Raw genomic sequence first — 13289 nt, forward strand, 5'->3', positions numbered from 1 at the left:
GCCAGCCTGTTAACCCCGGTGTCGGCCGTAACAACCGGCTATTTTCCCGGACACTTTTCCGCCCTCTAATGGAAAGTTCAGTCATCATCTACCGTAAGACAAAGGGTGCCCACATCGTAGGGAATAAAATCCAACGGGATATTCCGCACTGTTGCATAATTCGTATCTCCCTTGTGAAATTTTAAACATATATTAATTTATTACAAGATTTTTAATCACATTTAATTTATAAAATATTATCTTATAGACATTGTATTTTTTTATAATACATTTCAATTAATTTGTAGAAATATACTTTAATTTATTTATTTTGTAATTCGAAGAATGCGTTAAAAAAATTTATTATTTAAAATCTTTATAAGTCTATGAATCTTTATAAATTTGTATAGAACGCATGAGATGATTAATGAGTAATTATTGTTATTTTTTTTAATAGGTACTTTAGACACCCTTTGTTGTAAGCATATATCGCACGCGACAATATAAAGCTACCGAATATCTGTGAATTGAGCATTTTACAGAGAGCAAAAAAATACTCGAACCATAATTCGCGTGATATACCCGTGTAGTGAACATTCAGATAAGTTAATTACCTTTACAAACATAAATAACGACAATTGCATCCGATAAACGAATCGCAGGCGACCCTCCGCGCGTTCCCTTCGTCTCCCGGCTTCTTGCGACACTTTTATATGACTGCGATCATGATATTTTTACGCAATGTTTTATCTCGTATTTCCACCATGAACAAGTATTAGAATATATACGAGCGTTTCAGTCAGCTTTAATCATCGCGATAAAGCGTACTGCGCTCGCGGGCGTCCAATTACGATATAAAAATTCGATTAAGTCGGAATATCTGTAAATTTATTTATTTTAAAGCAATTTTTAACTTTTTTTTTTTATAAACATGGAATGTAATGAAAGGTAATGGCGCATGCAAGACACATATATATTGAAAATAATTTTCAACCGTGTCACACTTTTTTGTACCTGTTGTCTGTCACTTATCGTCCATCTGGACGACGCACGTGATCTCTTTCCAAATATTCTCAACGCGCTTTTCTGTCCGTCCTCCGGCAGCGTCGCATGACCTTCTTCGCTCGAGTGGCAATTTTTTTTGTCTCGACCCTGGGGGCAAAAGTCGCAGGTTCTCGCAAGCTGTGCGCGATGGCCGATCTCGCGGTAAGCCGTCTTTTATTAGTTTGACCAACAGCGGTTCGCTTTCCTTCCTTCTCTGCCGCCGAGACCCGATCGTCGTTCCCTCGTTCCGTAGGAAAAGAGCCAACGGGCAGAAAAAATGACCGACTTTATCTTTTCTGGATATGTACGACAGATTTATACTGTCACCGTACTTGTCGTGTATCTAAGAAATACCATGAATACTGGGAATGTATACCGTCGAGATTGTGAGATAACCGATAAAAGTAACGTGTTTTCGCTCGCGATCGTTTTATTGAACGTTGAACGGAAGGGAAGAATAATAAATTATACGCGAGCCTGATTTCTCTTCTACGTGCAAAAAAAAATATCGGGAATTATGAACCGGTCTTCTTTATACAACATCGTATATATATTAGATTTTCTGTACAAACCAGGGAGCAATTTTCAATGCGAAAGCACTCTGGCACCTCGCAGCTCGAGCATATGTGCGCATCGAATTCGGCGTGCGTCTCTAATAGAGCGGTTAGATACCTTTAATGGAAGTCACGGCGGAGTTAATTGAAGTGTGCTGGCAATTAACTCACCTCGGGGCCGATTATTCATGCCTCGATTCCGATTTCGTATGATAATTCGTTTGCCGCATTGACTACGTTAATTACTAAACGGAGTTTGTGTGTAACCGCTTTCGAAACTCTCGTACGGGATGGAGAGAGAGCGTATACAGAGCAATTGGCCGGGGCTCGTTAACGGAGGCTTCGTCGAACCAAGTAACGTCGCAGTAACGTAAATGACTCCTCGCTTTTCCGTAAGAATGCCGCGAGTGTCGTATCGTGAGACGGGATATTTGCGGCTACGATAATTGAGACCGATATAGAACGAGAAAACCGATCACCGGTAACGATCGCGTTATTGTAACGTTGTTGTCGTCGCGTTTCACAATGAATGTTCTTCTCAACTTCTACTCTGTACAATTCAGACTACTCATACATATATGTATATACACAGACGGCCTCTTTTCAATTTATCTCTGTTAGAAGAACCGAGAGCGCGGTGTAAATTGAAATTACACGATCACACTTGTCCGAGCGTCGCAGTCTCCATTTCGAGGTTCATTCACGCGCGAATCTCCACTACCGATCACTTAGCAAGCGTGAAAATTACATCGAGGACGGAAAATGGAAAATAGTGAAGGAGATAGAGAGAGATAGAGCGATCACGTTCGCGTTCACAAATTATAGCGCGAATGTCGATGTTCTGTGACAGTTAAGCGCAGAAGAACGGTCCCGAGACCACCGATCCGCAATATTTTTCACTGATAACCGATCGACCGTCGCATTTTCGTCTGATATACGGCCGGACCCTACTTTTCTCGTCGTGTGCACACGTCTTCTCGTAAAGGGTATACCCATGAGTATAGGAGGAGAAAAAGAGAGGAAAAGAAGTATACATATATATAGAGGGAGAATGTTACGGAAGAGAGGCGAGAGAACGCACGGTGAAAGATAGTATAAAACGAAAGAGTCTCATAGCCGGCAATCTCGACGTCTCCCTCCCATTTCGAAATATCGTCTCTATACACTTAGCTAGATATCTGAGAATCTATAGCCTCGTAATTGATCGTAAAGAGCGCCAAACTGCTCGTGCAACGAGCGTCGCACGATAGACGGAAGCGACGAAGGAGAGAGAAAACGGGAGCTTGAATCAAGGAAAAAGAAGTAAAGAATGATTATAGAAGGGGTGAGGTCGGGGAAAAAGAGAGAAAGATAGAAGAACGCAACACCAACCGCTCGTTTCACAATTTTCGCCGAGTGACTCTCCGCGAGACCGGAGTGCGTTTTGCGCGCAAAGAAAAAAGCGCGTTTCCGCGTCCCTCAGTGTACATTGCGCTTCTCTTTCCGTTTCTTTTTCGCTCCTCGTTTCACGACGAAACTCGGATAACGCGAAATTGTCGACTTCGTCCGTTATTCAAAAGATATTCGAAAAAACGCTGCGTGCGCGCGCGATAAGAAATTCTCTTTCAAGCTTAAAGTTTATTATGCTTCATGTTTGCAGTCTTTTAAATAAAATATATACATATAAAATTAAATCTTAATATGCAAACAATTATGAAAAATGAGAATTTTTTACATAAAAACAACTATGTCAATTTTTATCATTATTGCAATAAATTATGCAATATAACTGATTGATATTATATGTAATTATTGCGTATATATATATTATTATTGAGAGTACTAGCGGATCCTGACGTCGATAATGGGGGGGGGGGTTGCAAAATTATTTTATTTAATATTTTTGGTTTCATGATTAGCTTTTATTCCAGGATCAACGACGTCCATAGCTCTTTAATGTTTGTTTTTCTTTATTTATATTTTTTAAACAAATTCAGCAAAACTGTTTCTTTTAATTTGCAGGGGGGGGTTACCCCCCCCCCCCCAGGATTCGCCAGTGTGTATATATATATATATTACATAGATATAAAGAATTTCTCGCCTAATTATTTTCATGCAACGAAATTATTTCATTATTTCGTCCTACGTCTGACTTAATTCTACTCTTAACTCCTTGAATGCGTAATGAGTATAATTTACAATGTATCTTATACATACATATTGTATATATTATATAGATATAAAGAATTTCGTCTAATTATTTTCGTGCAGCGAAATTATCTCATCATTTCCTCCTATGTCTGACTTAATCTAAACTTAACTCCTTGAATGCGTAATGAGTATAATTTCCAGTGTATCTTATACATACATATTGTATATATTATATATATATAAAGAATTTTGCCTAATTATTTTCGTACATGAAATTATCTCATCATTTCATCCTATGTCTGACTTAATCTAAACTTAACTCCTTGAATGCGTAATGAGTATAATTTACAGTGTATCTTATACATACATATTGTATATATTATATATATATAAAGAATTTTGCCTAATTATTTTCGTGCATGAAATTATCTCATCATTTCATCCTATGTCTGACTTAATCTAAACTTAACTCCTTGAATGCGTAATGAGTATAATTTCCAGTGTATCTTATACATACATATTGTATATATTATATAGATATAAAAAATTTCGTCTAATTATTTTCGTGCAGCGAAATTATCTCATCATTTCGTCCTATGTCTGACTTAATCTAAACTTAACTCCTTGAATGCGTAATGAGTATAATTTCCAGTGTATCTTATACATACATATTGTATATATTATATATATATAAAGAATTTTGCCTAATTATTTTCGTGCATGAAATTATCTCATCATTTCATCCTATGTCTGACTTAATCTAAACTTAACTCCTTGAATGCGTAATGAGTATAATTTACAGTGTATCTTATACTTATACACTAGCGGATCCTGACGTCGATAGCTCTTTAATGTTTGTTTTTCTTTATTTATATTTTTAAACAAATTCAGCAAAACTGTTTCTTTTAATTTGCAAGGGGGGGGCTTTGATCCCCCCCCCCAGAATCCGCCAGTTTGAGAGTATAAACGGATAATAGCAACAGCGATAATAATGAAGAATATATAAAGATGTTTTTTTATCGTTAGAGTCATTTATATTATATTTTTTCTTATTCCTTATTTCAGAGAATCAAATAATTTCTATCGATTGTACTGTAGATATATTCGTTATTATTTGACACCTGCAGTTAATTGACTCGTTCACCGACCTTTAGTTTCTTCGCAAATACTTTGAAAAAATTGGGTCGTACGAAGCGGATCCTTTCGTATCGAACGTTAGCTCAACGTTGATGTTTCAGTAATAGTTTTACATCCGCGCAATTAACCGATTACCATCGTTAGTTCTTGCATCGAGTGAGCTGGATCATTAGGCAAACCAAACATTTTTCTTTCGTCTCGAAACCCGGGCACCTTGCAAACACGATTTAAAGAACGACAAGAGAGCATCGCGCGATCGATCTTAAAAAGAATCAATTCCTGGAAGATGAGAGTAAATACGAATAGAGTCGTTCCTGTTTCTTACTCACATTATTATATTTTTATTTTTCTTCGCATAAAATAATATATTGAAATAATTTTTACATAAATTAATCGCTCCTATTTAAATTCTGTTAATGATATACATTGTATGAAATTTTTGTACAGAATGTTCGGGAATAGACGCACTTAGTGAACAAGGCTCTGTTAAAGACTGGAAGCTTAAATTCAATTGAATGTTCTTGTACAGTTTTTATAATTTATTAAAATTATAAAATCTTTTTGTTTTTTTTTAATTAGTCAATCAAGCGATTTTCCTTTTCTTTACAGCTTGACACTATGTATACAGACGTCGTTACATAATTAATGCGCGTGTGCATAGAGACGGTATTAACGGAGAAGAAATTCGCGAATATATACATTCAGCAAGTTACCGTAATAATTACGTAAAGAGTGCGAACTCGTATATACGCTCTGCGAGAAACAGACGGAACTGCCGGTAGAAACATGCCAGACCAATATCCGCGCTCTGCCTCCTAAGTCATGCGTTTAAATTACCTTATTATGAGGCAGGGCTGTCATAATTATGAGCGCGCGCGGCACACGAAGCCGAGAGAGAGAGAGAGGGAGAGAAAGAAGGGTGAAGGGGGTGAGTATAGGGGTTGCTGCCACCAATCAAGGAGGAAGGGAAGGGGGACCAGACCGGATCGTGGGTGGAGTGATAGAGTAATTAACATCCAGTCAACTCCAGACCGTGCCAATAATTTCCTACCTTCCTTCACCTGACTGACTCGGCGCGCTTCGCTCCAGCAGCGCGAACGGCGGGGAAATATTCCGCATTCCTGGCGCAAAACTGCTTTCCTCGGGGAAAGTATTCTCCCGCCGACGTTTTCTCGCGAGGGGGCTCGACAGAAAGGCAACAAAGGAAAAGGAAAAAAAGGACGCTTATTGCGCACAGTCGGAGACACCTTCTTCTTTGAGAGCGTCCAGCAAACGCGCAGCTGTAATAATTGCGTATTAATTTTTGGATAGTGCTGTAATTTTTATCGAAACGCGACGTGAATCCTAATGGTAGGGTTGAGAGGCCTCTGGTTGCATCGTGAAATCGAAATCCAATCTAGCAAAATCTTTATCTTTATTTATGTACGTTGTGAGAGCTTTTAACATTTATTTCTGACATTTTATTCTGTTATAAAAGATATCTCGAAATCCGCGCACTTCTTTTTATCCATACATTTTTCGATCAATTCACACAAAGTTCGTTTTTCTTTAACAAAAAAATATTGTAGTATTCATAACTAAATATAATAAAGTATAGATGGTTATAAAGCATGGTTTATACGAATATATGACGCAATGTGCAAGATATTTTTTTTTAGTTATTACAAATGATATTTATATGCATATTCGTGTATCGCACACAAATTTTTATTTACACCATCCAAATAATATTTAGATGGCATTTTTCAGTATTATTGAATTTTTATCTCTAAAAAGATTCTCGTCAAAAAGATTTTACAACACATCGAGAATTTTGCAAAAATAGAATAAAATTATAATTAAAACGAATATGCAATTTTATATGTATAATGTAGCTATATGATATTTCTTTCTGCGTTGACAATATTATTCCTTAAATGTTGCAAAGCGTTCGTGCAGAAAAATACATCTACTTCTGCCATAAAGAAGATATCTACCCTTCTTTCTCGTACTAAAGTGACAAGAAATGTACAGGATTTGCAGCCATATGGTAAAGTAACGCCTATATTCTCACGATGAAAATTCTCACCGGAAATAGGTCTTTATGTCTCACAAATCTCTCTCGCATTCGCGTAAACGGATGCACTTACGTGGTTATATGGATAAAGCACGCTACTCTCTGTAAGCGAGCATATTTATACCGCTAATACGGTACGCGCATTTGTGCAATTATATCTTAAATGTATGCAGAAAATGTACTTTCTCTACATTTGCTAACTTTACATTAATATTAACGTTGAATAATACACAATCCTATTATGCTTTATACTTTATACAAAATACAGTGATATCTACACACGAAATAAATTTATTTTCTATTTCGTTGAAATCTGTCAAAACGTATTACATCTAATATATAAAAAAGTCACAAAAAATAAATATTAATAATTTAATGCTAAGTGTGTGAAGAAAAGAATTTCTATATATTATTAACATATTCTATTTAACAAGTCTTACGTGTGTTATTACAAAATATTAAACATAAAATAGGAAGATCATAAAAAGAAATGATAATAATTTAATATTTATAATTAGAGATAGAAGATTCACGAAATCAATTTTTGTCGTTATTAAAAAATTTATTCGATATTATCAGTATATCAATATCTATTTTACAAAACAAAAATTTTTTATTTATCTCGAATAAAGTTTCTATATATGCATCTCTTTGTCGATGGCATATTTATGACGCATGACAAACAGAATCTATCCGTCAATTGAATTCCCATGTAGGAGTAGCGCTTTTCTCAACGTATAAATAGCATATGAACTTTTTCTGATCGCTTTGTTACAAAGTTCCGCGAAACATGTACCTACGCTTCTGTAGGCTAATCCACATAGCGCGTGTTCCTCGGTTTCGCGTGGACGGTAACAGATACTACTTGGCGAGGCGCGCGAGAAACGGTTGGAGACGCATAGGTATGTCCGTACGCGAGTTTATGAGGGCATAACTTAGGACCAAGTATGCGACGGAGGACACGGAAATTCCGAAGTTCTCGGGATCTCTAGCCGCCTCCGTCTCCACCGCGTACGCTCTTCCTGTTTGCCTCGGCGAGCGCGACTGGCGAACGTGTTGCTCTCGCAGCCACGTGTCTACGGATGACAACAAAAGCCAATTATTCAGCCGTAATGTCGCGAATGCACAGATAATTTACTCTACAGTTAAAATTAAATTAATGTGTAATTGACCGAAAGTTGGAAAATGTTAATCACGACGTGGTAGAAAAGTATATTTGAACGATGAATAATATATTGTAACTGAAAAATTATTGGACTTAATTGTTGCTTTGTCTCGTGAAATTTTGATAATTATATGTCTAAAATTAAATCTAAAATAAAAAAAAATATATATATATTTATAAGCTGAAAAATATTAATGACACTGTTTTAAAACGGATAGAAAGCTTGTTGAGATATCTAAAGGATAATATCAATGATACGCAATATCGTTACGCGAAGCTAAAAAGACTATGTATAGATAAGTCTCCGGGTCGCTTTCGAGAATCAACATTGTGGCGATGCGGGGAGTGAAGGATAAAATGGATAAGAGTAGATGGCAAAAGGGAGCAAGGACCGATCTCATTCACGACACATGAGATCCAGTCTAGTTTCTAGTCCTTCGCGGTCCGCCCTTTCGGACGACAAACAAAAGCTAATGCACTTCTGCTGGATAACTACTAACACTCCTTAGAGTCGTTCCTCTTTCTTCTTGATGTCCTTCTGCCTCTCTGCTCACCCATTATGTCGCTTTTCTCTCTACTTCTTTTGCCCGCCTATATACCTATCCTTCCCTCTTTCCTCTTCATCCCGCTCGACAGTTAACTGGAGCAGCAACAGAATCAGATGCCTTTTCTATTCGCGTCTTCAAAAATGTCGCCGGTCTATTCCGAACAAATTCTTTTGCCGTCCTCTTTATCTGATTTTATTTCATAATAGGTTACGATTGCATAATTGATGTTGAAGCTCAGTGATATAAGAGGATTATTTTTGCAAACGATGGGTAACCTTTATATTTTACATCACCGAATCAATTTTTGAGATAATTTTTGCCATAAAAGGCAGAAAAATAGAAATGTGTAACGAAACGACGTTTGAAATATTAAATAGAATATCCAAAGATCAAGAAACGTATCTTACGAACGACAATAACTAATTTATTAAGATTACGAAGGGAATGCAAAGAAATGAAAAACGGATAAAAGAATTGATTATTCATCTCTAATTGGGACTTAGCAGCGCAATAATTTAGACTCGCCAGATCGGCCGCAGAAACGGCAGTACCGTGAAACAAGCAGCGAGCGTTGAATAATGCATTATGGATAACGAATAATGGAACAAAAAGGTGGACCGTTAAAGAGAGAGGATAAGGGGTTGAGGACGTGCCGCGGAATTCTAGAGATTTCACGAGAAAGGAGATGAACCCACTTAATGTTTTGCATTTCCAAGACTGCGGAACAATATTCCGTCATTTTCTTTCGGAAATCATACGACTCTGTAAATAAAAAGTACAACGTAAAATATGAATGTTCACTTGTTAGAAAAACCAACGTGAATTATTTTTTGTTGTTATATAATATTTAATGCAGTTGAATTTTTGCGAATACTACAGCGTAAAAGAGCAGAGACATTCAACGCGTTGGCCGATTACAAGCGCGATTCTTTCGATCTCGTGTTGTAGAAAGCTATAAAAATTCAGTAAAAAGGGTGGGAACCTCGAAGAACATGTGACGCATACGAAGAATAAAGCGCGTCGACTAACTGCGTGTTTACAAAACAACGCGAACGTATGTACGTTTTATAATGTCACTGCCAGACGACCACGCGCGTGAACTTTATTCGCGCGCTACGCCGTTTTATTCGTTTTGTTTCGGTAACAGCAGAAAATTTTCTCCAATTACGGCCGGAAGCACGCGCGTGTTGCGCATACTTTCTCGCGGAGATAAAATCCGCGGCCAAGCCCCCTCGCGCCTCGTGTTCATAAAACATATTTAAACGGCATTCTCCGAATTTGTGCGCCGCGCACTGAGGAAATAAATTTATGAGCCGCTTGAATAGAAATATATGCCGCGCATTTTAATTGATCGCGCGATATTTCATTGCGATATAGGTATATTTTACGGTCGAGTGGGACGTACACGTGTAAACAGATCGCGGAATTAGTCTCGCTGCGGCTCACGAGTACATCATTTCGGCAGCAACTATTTATCGATTGGCAGAGCGGGGTCGTAATATTAACGCGTAATACATAATATCGGTAAATATTGTTTCATCGTGAAATGACATATAATAGATTCATACGGCGGAGAAATATTAACTCACGTATTTAAGCAAAACGTTTGAAGTATCTGGAATTATATTCCGGAGATTAATTAATTTTTAAATTATTCTTAACTTAATAACTCTATTAAAACAAAATAGTTATTCGCATAACAGAGCAAAGGGAACATTTCGTTATATGCATGCACACGCTCGCCAAGTAAAAGCGATTCTCTAATTAAATTCTGCTGCGATGGTTCGATAAAACATGAAAGGGTAAGAGTGAGCTAACGTGAAGTACGAAATCGTGACGGCTTCTCTGCCAGCTCTCCGATGTCACGAGCCGATTTAATAGTAGCTATAGTGTTTGCCGATTGACAGAAGCTCCCGAGAGCGCGCGGGGGATGGGTTCTTGTCCCACTTTTCATTCGTTCCGATCGATCGCCCCGGTATTAAGTGCGTATTACGAGGTGATTAATTTGACACTTCTGCCGCGTCCATCCCCTCATCTCCCATTTGGCACGTAGCCTGGGAGATAAATGTGCCCCTGGACTAATCATTTTCTACATTTAAATCAATACTCTAAAATATTCGCAGAGTGCAGATATATGTTCATATCGTTTATCATGATGATTAGAAAACTGCAGAAATTGCAGTTTATTTGCAAATAAAAAATAGAGAAAGAAAAAGAGAGAGAGAAAGAGTATATCGGAGTGATATGATGTATAGAATTGCAATTCAACATGTGTTAATTCAAACGAGACATGAAATGCGATATATCACTGAATTGAGTCGCTCAATATATTGAAGGAAGCCGCAAAATTCGATTGATCAAATGTTATATCAGAACACAACAAATACGCGGTATTTAATTTTGCTTTTCAACACGGGATCGCGCATCGAAATTTAATAGAACAAAAACGGAACGCACCAGTAAAGTCGTAATGCTAATGAAATATTGTACAGAAATACAGGTTGTGATAGGCGCAGTTATACTGAACAGGACAATATTCTTTGTTGAAAACTGAAATGGCTTTTCTTTACCGAGATTTAATTGGATATTATTTATAGTATATTCTACAATATTCTACAGTATTCATCTTGGTACTATGTTATGTTCAATAAGTAAAAATTCTAACAAGATTTGTCTAAAATTAGTTAAAAAATAAATAATTTGTAGAAAAACAGATTTAATTGCAGACATATGTAATTAGATATTTGCATTATATAGAAATATATAGAATACATTATATTATTCACACAATTCTTTGTGCAACCGTGTGTCTCGTGTTGCGAAAACGCGTTGCCCATCCGTCGTCCACAAAATTAAGGTAATGTTCTAATTAACGCAGAGCGCTCGTTATTTCTTCGAGTACCGCGAGCAAACCACACATTCTCGCGGGATAGATATTGTCCAATTAAAGCGTCGCTCGCAATCGGGGACTAGAGAGAAAGAGAGAGAAGTCGGTAAAACGCAAGAGAGACGATATCGCTAAGCATATATCGAGAAGTCAGTCACTATGAGCTACCATAAAAGTTTGAGTGCGTCCCTTAATGTGGTATTCGCATAGGAGTAAACCCCAGGGAGAGCGGCCGCCCCGAGAAAGGGTCGACTGAAGAAAAAAAGTCATAACTGCCTTGGGTTCATGGCAGCCCGTTCCGCTGGGCTGCCTCCTCTCTTCCAGTTTCTTTCATGATTTTCTTTCTCTCTCTCTCGCTTTCTCTTTTTCTGCTCACACCCCGCCGTTTCCCTGCGAGGTAGGTTAGATTTTTCCAAAAGCTCTCTGTCATCGTTGAGCTTTTCAGACTTTTTCTGTAGCGCTCCGTTAAGTAAGGTATACATGTTGTTCTCTCCTTCTTCTCTCTTTTTCCGCTTTCCTTCTTGTTATTCTAAATTCATTGCATATTTATGTAATAATTATGTAAATCGTTTACTTATATAAGATTCATCAGCCCATTTACTTTCAAATTATTACTTTCAAAATGGTATCTCGATATGCAATGATCGATACAACCGTTTAATACCGATGATTTATTTTACTTTTAAAATTGCTCTTAAAATTTGCGCTTATTAAATATAATACTACTAAAATTTTTTAAATTTCCGTTGCAATGTGATTTTATTGAGATATATAGTATAAATCTCTCATTTTTGATAGATTAATGAAATAATATATATTTAGATTTTAATTAATGTAAAATAAATATTAAAGTTAAAATAATAATATAATTATTTTTTGTGAATCGTGCATAGAAAAATTTTTTATACGAATATACTTCATCTTTCGCCGAGTCTTTTATATATTCTCGTAAATAAGATTTTCTTGAGAAAAAATAATTTTTTATTTTATAAAATTATTTGTAGAAAACTTTACGACAATTCTTTCCCAGAACGACATCTTCTTCGATCGATTTTGAGATCTAATGTTTCATTGCGAAAGTCTGATCGCATAAAAGCTCTTTTACGAGCAGTTTAATACTTGGATGCTGCTAAAGATACACTCGCGTTTTCCTTTTCTTTGGATGCTTTGCTTGTATGTAGGCGACTATAAACTTATATCAAATCTTTATGGTTTATACAAGATGATGTATATTATATCACATTAAATGCGCTTATTAAAATAGTTTGGTTACTCTAGAATTCTAGGTATTTGCTCGATAAATTGGTGGAACCCATATAACGGACTATCGTGATCTAGCATATTTAATCTATCGCAAATTTTGGTAACCGAGCAGTTATTGGTAGCAATTTGTGTGTTATATATACATATAATAATGTTAATTACAGTTATATAATTATATTCATTGCATTTCGTTCTACATAATCTTCATTTAATTGACGATTAATTGAATAGCTATTTTATCTTCGAACTGCATTTGTATGGCGATATATATGTCATAGAATAGAATAGATAAAAGAAGTATCGTTTTACCTAATTGAGACCGGTAAACAGTAATCTGAAAATATTCTTATCAAAAGATCCAGCATGCAGCCTAAAGATTTAAGCCACTTTGGTAGTTTCTTGGCCGGCGACATCCTCAAATTATACGGCGAACGATAAAACGAATCCTTCCCGAACTTCCCTCGAGTCGAGACTTACGATAGAAGCCTTCGGGGGTGCCGGGAATGCTCCTCCTCGTTTAAATATC

The 13289-nt window shown here is 36.6% G+C and overlaps 1 protein-coding gene across 1 annotated transcript in view; it reads left to right on the top strand.

Moving 5' to 3' along the window:
* Positions 1-13289, top strand: part of Phyhd1 (Phytanoyl-CoA dioxygenase domain containing 1) — a 184068-nt gene that overhangs the window by 40596 nt on the left and 130183 nt on the right. The window lies entirely within an intron of this gene.

This window comes from Prenolepis imparis, unplaced genomic scaffold (genome assembly GCF_030444845.1).
Source record: "Prenolepis imparis isolate NDT839.2.m4 unplaced genomic scaffold, iyPreImpa1.0 SCAF_2, whole genome shotgun sequence".
NCBI lineage: Eukaryota > Metazoa > Arthropoda > Insecta > Hymenoptera > Formicidae > Prenolepis > Prenolepis imparis.